Source organism: Dama dama, chromosome 14 (genome assembly GCF_033118175.1).
Source record: "Dama dama isolate Ldn47 chromosome 14, ASM3311817v1, whole genome shotgun sequence".
Lineage (NCBI taxonomy): Eukaryota > Metazoa > Chordata > Mammalia > Artiodactyla > Cervidae > Dama > Dama dama.
The window spans coordinates 10934237-10948927 of NC_083694.1; the positions used below are offsets into that span (position 1 = coordinate 10934237).

The window sequence follows — 14691 nt, forward strand, 5'->3', positions numbered from 1 at the left end:
GAAACCCTGGCTGTGTAATTATGGTCTGTAAAAGGCTGATCGTGGTGGTTGAGCTAGTGAAATCCAGCCTTGAATACTTGCTGGGCACGTGATAATTACATGCTCAATGTAATTGTTGAATGAAATAATGATTTAATTAATAGAAAACCCATGAATGATATTAGTAGTTTATGTAATAAACCAAGAGATTGTTTATACATGTGTGATTCAAGAGTGTTTAAACACCCATAGCATTAGTTCAGATGATGTGCAAATATTCCTAGGAGGGTAAAACTGGAATTTGATTTTCATGTAGCAAGAGAAATAAAAGGATTGACTAATCATTAAATCTCATTAAAAATGAAAATCCCTAGATCCCACTCCTAGAGTTTGTTGTTTTTATACTCTCCTCTTGTGGATGTGAAATAAAATACTTTGTTATTCAGAAGCATGTTATTTAGCCTCCATGTGTTTGAATTTTTAACAATTTTTTTCCTGTAATTGAGATCTAATCTTACTGCACTGTGGTCAGAAAAGATGACTGGAATGATTTCAATTTTTTTGAATTTTCCAAGACTAGATTTATGGCCCAGGATGTGATCTATTCTGGAGACGGTTCCGTGTGCACTTGAGAAAAAGGTGAAGTTGATTGTTTTGGGGTGAAATGTCCTATAGATATCAATTAGGTCTAGTTGGTCCATTGTGTCATTTAAGGTTTGTGTTTCCTTGTTAATTTTCTGTTTAGTTGATCTATCCATAGTTGTGAGTGGGGTATTAAAGTCTCCCACTATTATTGTGTTACTATTAATTTCCTCTTTCATACTCAGTGTTTGCCGTATATATTGTGGTGCTCCTATGTTGGGTGCATATATATTTATAATTGTTATATCTTCTTCTTGGATTGATCCTTTGATCGTTATGTATTGTCCTTCTTTGTCTCTTTTCACAGCCTTTATTTGAAAGTCTATTTTATCTGATATGAGTATTGCGACTCCTGCTTTCTTTTGGTCTCCATTTGCATGAAATATTTTTTTCCAGCCCTTCACTTTTAGTCTGTATGTGTCTCTTGCTTTGAGGTGGGTCTCTTGTAGACAGCATATATAGGGGTCTTGTTTTTGTATCCATTCAGCCAATCTTTGTCTTTTGGTTGGGGCATTCAACCCATTTACATTTAAGGTAATTATTGATAGGTGTGGTCCCGTTGCCATTTACTTTGTTGTTTTGGGTTCACGTTTATACAACCTTTCTGCATTTCCTGTCTAGAGAAGATCCTTTAGCATTTGTTGAAGAGCTGGTTTGGTGGTGCTGAATTCTCTCAGCTTTTGCTTATCTGTAAAGTTTTTAAATTCTCCTTCATATCTGAATGAGATCCTTGCTGGATACAGTAATCTAGGTTGTAGGTTATTCTCTTTCATTACTTTCAGAACGTCCTGCCATTCCCTTCTGGCCTGGAGGGTTTCTATTGATAGATCAGCTGTTATCCTTATGGGAATCCCTTTGTGTGTTATTTGTTGTTTCTCCCTTGCTGCTTTTAAGATTTGTTCTTTGTGTTTGATCTTTGTTAATTTGATTAATATGTGTCTTGGGGTGTTTCGCCTTGGGTTTATCCTGTTTGGGACTCTCTGGGTTTCTTGGACTTGGGTGGCTATTTCCTTCCCCATTTTAGGGAAGTTTTCAGCTATTATCTCCTCGAGTATTTTCTCATGGCCTTTCTTTTGGTCTTCTTCTTCTGGGACTCCTATGATTCGAATGTTGGGGCGTTTCACATTGTCCCAGAGGTCCCTGAGGTTGTCCTCATTTCTTTTGATCCTTTTTTCTTTTTTCCTCTCTGCTTCATTTATTTCCACTATTTTATCTTCTACCTCACTTATCCTATCTTCTGCCTCCGTTATTCTACTCTTGGTTCCCTCCAAAGTGTTTTTGATCTCATTCATTGCATTGTTCATTTTTAATTGACTCTTTTTTATTTCTTCTAGGTCTTTATTAAACATTTCTTGTATCTTTTCAATCTTTGTTTCCAGGCTATTTATCTGTAACTCCATTTTGTTTTCAAGATTTTGGATCATTTTTATTATCATTATTCTAAATTCTTTTTCAGGTAGATTCCCTATCTCCTCCTCTTTTGTTTGACTTGGTGGGCATTTTTCATGTTCCTTTACCTGTTGGGTATTTCTTTGCCTTTTCATCTTGTTTAGATTGCTGTGTCTGGAGTGGGCTTTCTGTATTCTGGAGATCTGTGGTTCCTTTTTATTGTGGAGGATTTATCCAGTGGGTGGGGTTAGACGATTGGCTTGTCAAGGTTTCCTGGTTAGGGAAGCTTGCGTCAGTGTTCTGGTGCGTGGAACTTGATTTCTTCTCTTTGGAGAGCAATGGAGTGCCCAGTAATGAGTTTTGAGATGGTTCTATGTGTTAGGTGTGACCTTGGGCAGCCTGTATGTTGACGTTCAGGGCTATGTTCCTGCGTTGCTGGAGAATTTGCGTGGTATGTCTTGCTCTAAACCTTATTGGGTCTTGGGTGGTGGTTGGTTTCAGTGTAGGTATGGAGGCTTTTGGACGGTCACTTATTACTTAAAGTTCCATGTAGTCAGGAGTTTTCTGGTGTTCTTAGGTTTTGGGCTTAAGTCTCCTGCCTCTGGATTTCAGTTTTATTCTTCCTGTAGTCTCAGGACTTCTCCAACTATACAGCCCTGATAATAAAACTTCTAGGTTAATGGCGAAAAGATTCTCCCCTGTTAGGGACACCCAGAGAGGTTCACAGAGTTACACGAAGAGGAGAAAAGGGAGGAGGGAGATAGAGATGAGCAGGAGGAGAAAAAGGGGGACTCAAGAGGAGAGAGACAGATCTACGCAGCTGTCTGTTCCCAGAGTGTTCTCCGTATCTCAGACACCTACAAAGATTCACAGAATTGGATTGGGAAGAGAAGGGGAAAGGAGGAAATAGAGGTGTCCTGAGGTAGAAAACAGAGAGTCAAGATTGGGAGAGAATAATCTTCGGTTTAAAGATAGGGCTTCTCTTCCTTTTTTTTTTTTTTGTAAGGTTATAGTGTATTGAAAATGAAAATTAAGGAGTAGTAGAGGAGTACTAGAGGACTTTAAAAGAAATGAGAGAAAAAGAAAAATAGAAAAAAGAAGAGAAAAAGGAAAGAAAAAAAAAAAAGAAGAAAAAAGAAAAAAAAGTAAGAGAAAAAAAAAATTTTTTTTCCCCTAATTAAAAAAATCATAAAAATCTATGAAAATGAAAGTGAAGGAGTAATGGGGGAGTAATAGGGAATTTTAAAGGAAAATAAAAAAGAAAAAATAAAAGAAAAAAAAATTTTCTTTTTTCCTTCCTTACTTAGAAAAAAAAAAAAAAAAAGTAAAAATATATCTAGGAATTTCTCTGGAGCTGTTGCAGTCAGTGTGGGTTCGGCTCAGTTTCAGATAGCTCCTCGTTCCAGCTTACACTTCTCGATATCTATAGGGCCCTTCCAGTGTAGTCCGTGTTTTCTACGGGGATTTTAATCTGTTGCACCAGTCCCTTCTGAAGCGGTTCCCTTTGTTTATTTGGCTTCTGTTTGCCGGTCTCTTCAGAGCCTCATTTCCGCCCTGACTCAGGCGGGCGGAGGTGGACTCTTATTCAGGTAGCTAGTTCCGTCGCTCTGCGGGGAGGGGCTGGCGCTGCGGGGAGGGGCCGACGCTGCTTTCTCCGTCTGCGCCGCTCAGGCTCCCGGCTGCTCCATATGGAGCGCGCCCAGCGCTGTGCGAGGTTCCAGCCCTCGGGTGTTCCACAAAAGCGCGGAAGGAAAAGCTGTGCCTGCTGTCTGTGCCTTCCCCGTCAGAGCGGTCCAGGCAGCCAGGGGCTCGGTGGGCGCACTCTCCCCAGGTGTGGCGCGCCCACTCCCTTCCGCGGGCCCAGTCTCAGTTTCCGCTGGCGCCAGTCGGGTGCGCGCGCCTTCTGCCCTCCGCGTCCCCAGCCCCAGTCCCCGCCCGCGCCGGTCGGGTGCCTGCGCCCTGTGTCTCGCCGCGACCTTCCCCTCCCCCCTGCCTCCTGCCTCTGGCGGGGCTGGGCCGGTCCGTAGCCTGCGAGCTCTTCTCTGGACTTTCTCGGTCCCTTTGTTCTGCGAACGGCCGGCAGTGTGTTCCGGCCGGTTAATTTTCTCTCTCTCTTTTGGTCTCCCACAGTTCAAGTTGGCAACTCACAGAAGCTCCCTCCGATTGTCCTCAGGGCACTCAGGCCCGGACCCTACCCCAAGCAATGCCGCCTAAGACTTCCTTCCCGGGACGGATCTCCGTCCTTAGCTCTTTAGTCTCACTTTTTATCTTTATATTTTGTCCTACCTCCTTTCGAAGACAATGGGCTGCTCTTCTGGGCGCCTGATGACCTCAGCTAGCGATCAGAAGTTGTTTTGTGAAGTTTGTTCTGCGTTCAGTTATTCTTTTGATGAATTTGTAGGAGAGAAAGTGGTCTCCCCGTCCTACTCCTCCGCCATCTTGGCTCCATTCCCCAAAATACTTTGTAAATTGGGGCATGCTGTACACACTATATTACCGAGAAACTGTGTTATTTTTCCCTTGAAATGTGAAGAAAGTGTCCTTTGGAGTCTATTGAAACTGAAAGAAGAGAACAGTTAAGAGTCTGAGTTAAATCAGAAAAGAAAAGGGCTCTTTCATTCAGTGGGAGGAATGCTGCTTTTGTCAGTACCTCCCCAGAAGCAAGCCTTGTTGACCAAAATTTAACAAAGAGATCCCATTGGCCTGTTTGATTATTTCACGGTTGAGGCATCCTCGTTGCCCTGGGTGACAGCAGTCTATTGTCAGGATGGACACACAGCCTGAATGGAGAGCCAGGAAACTCTGAGCAAGTGCGCAGAATTAGGGGCAGCTCTGGGAGCCGAGGGCGAGTCCACCTGTCTGTCATGCCTGTGACTCAGCACCTTCTCTCTGCTTCCTGTTCCATCGCTGGTTGCTTCTTTTGTCTCTTCTTTTCTCTGCCTAGTGGCTTCTGCTTACTGCCTTCTGTCTTTAAAAATACCAGGAAGCAGCATTTATTGAGGAATTTCAATAAATAATTTCATTTTTGTTCTCAGAACAAAATAGGAATAGGGTGTCCTCATCTGATTATTATTATTAGTCTCCACACTGAGTGCACAAGGATGCAAAAGCCATCAAAACAGGAAAACATCTACTAATGAAAACCAGTTTTACACTGAGAACCTTCTCGCCATTTAGCAGAAGTTCTGGTAATTAACAATAACATGATGAAAATATAATGAAAAACCTAATAGCAGAATTTGCAAAAAGATGCAGAATGTCATGAAGTTAATGCTCAGATGTGTCCAGTTTTTTTTATGACCCCATAGACTGTAGCCCACCAGGCTCCTCTGTCCATGGGATTCTCCTGGCAAGAATACTGGAGTGGGTTGCCATTCCTTCCTCCAGGGGATCTTCCCAACCCAGGGATTGAACCCATGTCTCTTGCATCTCCTGCACTGGCAGGCAGGTTCTTTACCGCTAGTGCCACCTGGGAAGCCCAGAATGTCATGAAGTTGATGTCAATAGGAAAGTCACTGCTAAACGAGGATCTAAGAGTGTGGCCAATTAATAATTAGAGAAGTGGAAATCAACAAGATCTGTGTTAATTCTGCTACTTGAGGAAGCAGTTTGCTGTTCTGAAATACCTTTTAGAAATCTTTGATATGTGCACTTTTATATATTTGAGTATTGTCGTTTACAGAGGCCAGGTTTTTATCCTTTTTGGGTCTGTCAGGCTTTCATGGAATAAGAATTAGGCTTCTGGAACATAATGCCAGTGACTGTTGACAGATATATGCTGATAGGGTTAGGGAAACATGAATACTTGGAGTTATTGAAAACTAATTCATTTAAGATAAATGATGGAGCTGGGACAAGTTATTTGTTGGCCCTAATAGTGTCTTTCACTGCGACTGTGAAGTTCTGCTAATACCACCTTACTTTTGTATAGGATATTGCAATTTGAGATCACCTGTGTATTATTTCATGGTTATAAAGCGATAGGAAGTATTAATGGAAAGGGGGAATGGCACTACTCTATGTTTTGAAAATGAGGATACTGAGGTTAGTCTGATGTCAAGTAGTTAGTAAATGACATTCCAGTACTAGAATGATTTTCCTGAATCCTGATTCAGTGCTTTTCCTACTCCCCCAAGTAAAAAGAGAGAATAAGGAAGGAACAATATCATCTCTGTTTTATAAAGGAAGAAATTAGAGGAAAACCAAACATTTTCTCAGATGCACACTGAGAAAATCAGTTGGCAACTTGAATAATCATATGTCCATAATCTCCTGGAGAAGGGAATGGCAACCCACTCTAGTATTCTTGTCTGGAGAATCCCGTGAACAGAGGAACCTGGTGGGCTACAGTCCATGGGGTCGCAAAGAGTCGGACTCAACTGAAGTGACTTAGCATGCACACATGCACATGTCCGTAATCTGGCATTTACTAAAAGAATTAACAAAATCGGAATTACACAGACTAATTACCCTTTTTACCTAGGGCAGCTTTTAAAATCTTACCTTGATTTCTTTCATCTTTTTCAGCAATTTTTAAAAAAAAACTTTTTATTCTATATTGGAGTATAGCTGGTTAGCAATGTTTGGTAGTTCCAGGTGGACAGCTAAGGGACTCAGCCATCCATATACATGTAACCACTCTTCCCCATCCAGGCTGCCACATAACATTGAGCAGGGTTCCCTGTGCTGTATATTGGTTTTTCATTTTAAATATAGCCGTGTGAACATGTTGATCCCAAACACCCTAACTATCCCTTCCTTCCATCTTTTCCCCCTGGCAGCCATAAGTTCCCTCTCTAAGTCTGTGAATCTGTTCCGTTTTCTAAATAAGTTCATTGGTGGTGTTTCTTTTTCGATTTTACATGTAAGAGATGTTATACAAAATTTCTCCTTCTCTGTCTTACTTCACTCAGTATGACAATCGCTAGGTCCATCCATGTTCCTGCAAATGGCAGGATCATTTCATTCTTTTTAATGACTAATTTTCCATTGTATATGTGTATCACATCTTCTTGATCCATTTCTCTGCTGATGGATATTTAGATTATTTCCATGTCCTGGGTATTGTAAACAGTGCTGCAGTGAACACTGGGGTCCATATATCTTTTCAAATTATGGTTTTTCTCCAGATATACACCCAGGAGTGAAATTACAGGATCATATAGTAACTGTTTTTAGTTTTTTAAGGAACTTCCATACTGTTCTTCATAGTGGCTACACTAGTTTACATCCCCATCAACAGTGTAGGAAGTCCTTTTTTGCCACACCTTTTTCAGCATTTATAGTTTGTAGACATTTTGATGATGGCCATTCTGACTTGTGTGAGGTAATACTTCACTATTATCTTGATTTCCATTTCTCTAATAATTAGTGATGTTGAACATTTTTTCTTGTGCCTGTTGGTCATCTGTCTTCTTTGGAGAAATGTCTGTTTAGAGCTTCTGCCCATTTTTTGTTTGGGTTGTTTGTTTTTGATATTGAACCATATGAACTGTTTGTGTGTTTTGGAAATGAATTCCTTGTCAGGTGCTTTGCAAATACTTTCTTCTATTCTATAGTTTGTCTTTTTGCTTTGTTTATGGTTTCCTTTGCTATGCAAAAGTCTTTTTAGTTTAATTAGGCCCCATTTAAAGCTTCCCAGGTGTTGCAATGTTAAAGAATCTGCCTGCCAATGTAGGAGATTTAAGAGACACGGCTTCCATCCCTGGGTCAGGAAGATCCTGTGGAGAAGGGAATAGCAACCCACTCCAGTATTCTTGCCTGGAAAACTTCATGGACGGAGGATCCTGGCTGGCTATAGTCCGTGGGATCTCAAAGAGTCATACGTGACTGAGCTCTCTCTCTCTCTCTCTCTCTCTCTCTCACACACACACACACAAGCCCCATTTGTTTATTTTTTGTTTTTAATCCCATTACTCTAGGAAATAGATCCAAAAAATATTGCTGCAATATGTCAGAAAGTGTTCTGCCTGTGTTTTCCTCTAGGAGTTTTATGGTAATCTGGTCTTGCATTTAGGTCTTTCATCTATTTTGTGTTTCTTTTTGTGTATGATATGAGAGAATGTGCTGATTTCATTCATTCTTTAGCTGCCTGTTTTCCCGGCACCACTTATGGAAGAGACTGTCTTTTTTCTATTCTAGCCTCCGTTGTTGTAGATTAATTGACCATAGGTGTTTGGGTTTATCTCTGGACTTCATATGCTGTTCCATTGATCTATATTTCTGCTTTTGTGCTGGTACCATACTGTCTTGATGACTGTAGTTTTATAATATAGTGTGAAATCTGGGAGTATGAGTCCTCCAGCTCTCTTCTTTCTCAAGATTGTTTTGTCTTTTCAAAGACTTTTGTGTTTTGTGTTCAAAGTCTTTTGTGTTTCCCTAGAAATAAAAAAAATTTTTTTTGTTTGAATACTGTAAAAAATGGCACTGATAATTTGATAGGGATTGCATTGAATCTATAGATTGCCTGGTATAGAGTGGTCATTTTAACAATATTGATTTATTCAGTCCAAAACATGGAATATCTTTCCATTCATGTGGTCTTCAATTTCTTTCATCAGTGTCTTATCGGTTTTGGAGTACAGGTCTTTTGCTTCCTTAGGTACATTTATTTCTAGATATTTTATTCTTTTTGATTCAATAGTCAATGGGATTATTTCCTTAATATCTGATTCTGCTATTTCATTGTTAGTGTATAGAAATATGACAAATTTCTCTATATTAATTTTGTATCATGTAATTTAATTGAATTCATTGATGAGCTCTAGTAGTTTTCTGGTAGCATTTTTAGGATATTCTATGTATATATTCTGTCATCTGCAAACAGTGATGGTTTTACTACTTCTTTTACAATTTGAATTCCTTTTATTTCTTCTCTGATTGCTGTTGTTAAAACTATGTTGAATGAGAGTTGTGAGAGTGGGCATCCTTGTTTTGGTCCTGATCTTAGAGGAAATGCTTTTAGCTTTTCACTGTTCAGTATGATGTTAGCTTTGGGTCTGTCATATATGGCCTTTATTATGTTGAAGTATATTCCCTCTATGCCCACTTTCTTGGGAGTTTTTATCATAAATGGATGTTGAATTTTATCAGAAGCCTTTTCTGTATCTATTGAGGTGATCATATGGTTTTTATTCTTCAGTTTTTTAGTGTGATGTATCACATTGATTAGTTTGCAGATATTGAAAAATCCTTGTATCCCTGGAATAAATCTCAGTTGATCATGGTTTATGATCCTTATTGGATTTAGTTTGCTAGTATGTTGTTCAGGATTTTTGCAACTGTGTTCATTGGTGGTATTGGCCCATAAATTTCTATTTTTGTGGTATCTAAAATAACAATAGAAAGGATCCATGAAATTAAAGGCTGTTCTTTGAAGAAATAAACAAAATTGATAATTTAGCCAAATTCACTGAGAAAAAATGGGCCCAAATCAATACAATCAGAAATGAAAAAGAAGTTAGAAGGATATAAAAGATCCTAAGAGGCTACTGTTAGTAACTGCGGTGACCCGAGGATGAAAGAGTAGGTAAAACCAAGGAGGGTCTTGGAATGCAGGAATAGAAAAACCAGACCCTTATCATCCTTCCCTCCCCCATGTTGTAACAATTAGTGGATTTCTCCCCTCCTACCCCATAGGGAGAAGGTATTTGCCTTATTCTTCCCCCAACCCAGTATACGTGCCTCATCCAATCAGCAAATGACCTGCAAGACCTTTATCCCACTCCTTGTACCCTGGTTATAAAAGTGGACTAAGGACCCCTTTTCAATGTCGGTTCTGCCTTGAGCTGGCCCGCTGTTCTAACAGCATCTCCTACTCTAATAAACTATTTCCCTCTCATTCTCTTTCATGTCTGGAAATTCTTTTCCAACCCGCGCCCGGACCACGATAGTAACTATGCACCTATAAAATGGACAGCTTTGAAGAAACAGACATATTCTTAGAAAGATACTCATAAGACTGAACCAAGAAGAAATAGAAAATTCAAATAGACTAATTCCCAGCACTGAAATTGAATCAGTAATTTAAAAACTCCCAACAAACAAAAATCTAAGACCAGATGGCTTTACAGGTGAATTCTATCTTTTAGAGTAAACACCTATCCTTCTGAAACTATTCCAAAAAATTGCAGAGGAAGGAATACTTCTGAACGCATTATGTGAGGTCATCACCCTGATAACATATCAGCAATGTGTTTTACTGCAACTTTTTTTTTTTTTCATTTAAAAAATTGTTTCTTGACCATAAGTCACATAGGTCAGTACAGTTTTTGTACTTTTCTTTTTGTGAAAAATAATATGTGGTTCTAAGCACTTACTTAGAAAAAATAAGTCAAAACAATACAAGATAGATCCAGCCAGGAGAGACTTAGACTTGGGATAACTGATAGCTGATTATGTGCTAATTGTTTCTTCTGCTCAAAATTAATGACATACTTTACTTGTAAGCGCAGTCAGGCTCAAGGGTTTTTCAGTGGGTGCTAGGCAAAAAACAAAGGTCAAAATTGTGAGTCTTTACATTTCTGACTGTTGTCCTTTTTTATTCTTCATTTAAGTATTTCAGAAAGAGCAGTTTCTGCAGAAAGGTTGGTTACTAGTGACAAGTGTAAGTAGCCTGTGGTTTTCTTGTAGGCAATTGGAAGTGGAAAAGTTCTGAAGGTTGAACTAATGTTATCATTTATATTTAAACCACATTTATTGACTGAAAAATTTAGCTAATGAGTCTCTCTTAGTGATCTCCTGAAATAAATCAAAGCTTTTTTTAGACACATCCTGGCTCCCCGTGCTTATCCGAACAGCGTTGTTGTGACTCTTGGAACATTAAACTCTTCTGATTTTCCTGACTGGTCATTTGAGGACAAGATAAAAGATTCAGGATGAATGGGAAAATGTCTCTGAAGGCAGTTCTAAGGTAGTTCTAGTTCTAAGGTATAATAAAAAGTTGTTGAAATACCACATCTGACTTTAAAACAGAAAAATATATGTGACTTTATGAGACCTGTTCTGTAGGTGGGGAGAGACCATCTGTCTCCTAGAGTTTACTTGGGATTAAAGTCCCTATTTTGTCAAGAAAAACACACACAGAGAAACATTCCACTCCCCTAAGAACATTCCACTCCTCATGAATAGGACTAAATATGTCTCAAGTGTGCTAATATCTTATACATAGTTATTTTATTAGGTTTAGGTCATATGTTTGATTTAACTGACTACGTGTAGCTAAATCACTCCAACATATGACTAAATAGAAATTCTGGTCAAGTGTTTAATTTTTTTCTTGGTCTTGTACATTGTTTTCTTATATTTTAAGACCAACAAAATCTTAACATTAAAGTTTAACAAATCATTGAGAATGTTTATCTTTAAATTTGTATAGTATTTTAAAATATTTTAGATCAAACAGTGTTTGCTGTGTCAATAATTTAGGTATGTGCTCTAGAAGTTATGGTAGTTATTAAGGTTTTTATGAAGTCCAAAAAAGAATAATAAGATGTATTCATGTTGGGCAGGAAGAAAGTTTTCTGTACCCTTCTAGGTTCTTCTGGCTCGTCTAACAATTGAGTTGACATGAGAGAGATTAACAAGAGAAAATCAAAATGTTAATGACCTATGTACAATGGGAGATATCCAGAAACAAAAACTGAATAACTACCTCAAGTGGCTGAGACCCTCACCTTTAAATATCATCTTTACCTAAAGAAAAAAGAGGATGTTGGGGGTAGTGGTTTGGGACTTCAGAAGGGAAGAAGGCAATGCCCATGGAGGTAGAAAAACAAATATTTGGTGAATAAATATTTGCTGGGCCATGAAGAGGCCTGGGAAATAGGAATTTTGACAGACTTTTCCAGCTTCCTCCTTATCTATACACCTAGTTCCTACTGTAGTTATTTAGGGGGATAGCTTCCTTCCTGAAGAGACCCTTCATCTAAACGATTTTGGGGGCAGTTATGGGAAAGGTCAAAGTTTCTTCTTCAGTCTTCTGGGCGTTAATTGCTTTCAGTTCAAAATAATCCACACGAGACATTTTGGGGTGGCAGATTTTGCTCTCCTACACTCACAAGGGAGGTGCTATAGGTTGCTGGGAAAACAAAGATTTGCACCCTGAATCTATTATTTATAACTTTGACAGTTTAATTAGTCTGGGTACCTGTTCTCTCAGTTATAAAATAATCTTTACCTCAAGTGGTATTTGGCATATGTACCAATTTCTGCTTTCTTATGTATTTAATATGTGCTATATTGTTTTATATTTATAAAAGATGGTTATTTAAATAAATAGGCTTTTGACATATTTCTCTGGTGATTCAGATGGTAACGAATCCACATGAAATGTACGAAACCTGGGTTCAATCCCTGGTTTGGAAAGATCTCCCAGAGAAGGGAATAGCAACATACTCCAGCATTCTTGCCTGGAGAATTCCATGGACAGAGGAGTTTGGAGGGGTACAGTCCATGGGTCTCAAACAGTCAGACATAACTGAGTGACTAACCCTTTACATTGTAAAAAGTCATATCATATTGCTTATATTTGTTTCATAAATTTGTTTTTAGGATCAATGAGTCAAGAATTCTGACTTTTCAAAATTCTTTAGTGTTTTTCATTCTTCCAAATAACTAAGCCAAAAGTGTTTGGATTTTAAAGAAAGCTGGAGATAATCACTCTAGCCTTTGTTGAGAGAATGGTCATTGTAGTCAAACTTCATCTTTTTGGGGTTACTTGATTCTTGTGTTTTTTCCCAAAATTTTGTGTTATGTGGAAGTTGACAAAGTGTGGTGATGAGACTCAACTGACAGAATGGCATTCTTGTCACTCTGTCTCCAAGGACCCTTGGCATTACAGTGATCCCTCCTACCTGCAGGGTAGGGGGGACTAGTTTCATGAACCTGCCTGTATCCTCATTCCAAAATCTGAAGATATGCAAGGCCCTTACATAAAATGGTGTAGCATTTGCAGATAACCTGTACACACCCTCCTGTATACTTTAAATCATCTCTAGGTTATTATAATACCTAATACAATGTAAATACTATGTAAATAGTTGCTGACTGACAAATTCAAGGTTTTCTTTTTGGAACTTTCTGGAAATTTTTTCCCCAACTATTTTAAGTCCATGGTCTGTTGAATCTGTGCATATGGAACTCTCGAATATGGAGGGCTGAGTGCATTTGGATTGAGTAGGTGGAAGTGAGGGACTTAATTTCCTTCTGGATTATTTTCTTTTCCTTCTTCCTCGAAATCACCACTGTAGGTGGTGTATCTATGTAATGGTCTGGTGGCCTGGGCAGTACCTGGGGGAAGGTTGAAGCTCAAGAGACACAACAGTTAAGATTCAGTAGTCTCTGTTAAATTCTGAAATTAGTCCTTAATAGGTAAGAGAGAGATGTTACTTTAAAGAACTTGTTAATTTTGTCCCCAGGGGATATTTGACAATGCCTGGGGACATTTCTGATGAACTTAGCTGTTCTTGAAAGTGAAAGTGAAGTTGCTCAGTCGTGTCCGACTCTTTGCGACCCTATGGACTGTAGCCCACCACACTCCTCCATCCATGGGATTTTCCAGGCAAGAATACTGGAGTGGGTTGCCATTTCCTTCTCCAGAGGATCTTCCCAACCCAGGGATCGAACCCGGTTCTCCTGCTTGGTAGGCAGATGCTTTACCGTCTGAGCCACCAGGGAAGTCTTTAGCTGTTCTTAAGCAACTGTTATTTCCTCTCAAACTCGTTCTATTCTGCCTTACCCCACCCCAAGCCAGTCTTCTTTTCATTAGTCTTTTTACAATGAACTACCTCAAAACCATGAAACGAAACATAATCTTGCATCACAAAGGTAAATATTAATAGGAAACATAGGAGAGACTGTGGGTATGTGTGTGTGAGTGTGTGTGCATGTGTGCGTGTGCCTGAGCTACTGGCATTAGTGGGTAGAGGCCAGCAATCCTGCTAAACTGTCTATAGTGTAGAGGATAGCTCTTCACAGCAGAGAATTATCTGGTTAAATACATCAATAGCATGGAGTTTGAGTAACCCTGTTTTTTTTTTTTTTTTTTTTTCTTCTGAGTTTATTTTATTTATTTATTTATTTTTTTTTATTAATTTTTTTTTATTATTATTATTATTTTTTTTTCCAGTGGGTTTTGTCATACATTGATATGAATCAGCCATGGATTTACATGTATTCTCAATCCCGATCCCCCCTCCCACCTCCCTCTCCACCCGATTCCTCTGGGTCTTCCCAGTGCACCAGGCCGGAGCACTTGTCTCGTGCATCCCTCCTGGGCTGGTGATCTGTTTCACCATAGATAGTATACATGCTGTTCTTTTGAAATATCCCACCCTCACATTCTCCCACAAAGTTCAAAATTCTGTTCTGTATTTCTGTGTCTCTTTTTCTGTTCTGCATATAGGGTTATCGTTATCACCTTTCTAAATTCCATATACATGTGTCAGTATGCTGTAATGTTCTTTATCTTTCTGGCTTACTTCACTCTGTATAATGGGCTCCAGCTTCATCCATCTCATTAGGACTGGTTCAAATGAATTCTTTTTAATGGCTGAGTAATATTCCATGGTGTATATGTACCACAGCTTCCTTATCCATTCATCTGCTGATGGGCATCTAGGTTGCTTCCATGTCCTGGCTATTATAAACAGTGCTGCGATGAACATTGGGGTGCACGTGCCT

General features: G+C 39.1%; 1 non-coding gene across 1 annotated transcript; it reads right to left on the bottom strand.

Moving 5' to 3' along the window:
• Positions 1–13614: 13614 nt before the first annotated feature.
• On the bottom strand, positions 13615–13686 carry TRNAG-ACC (transfer RNA glycine (anticodon ACC)). Its single transcript has one exon. It is a non-coding gene; the product is annotated as a tRNA-Gly (tRNA).
• Positions 13687–14691: the final 1005 nt, after the last annotated feature.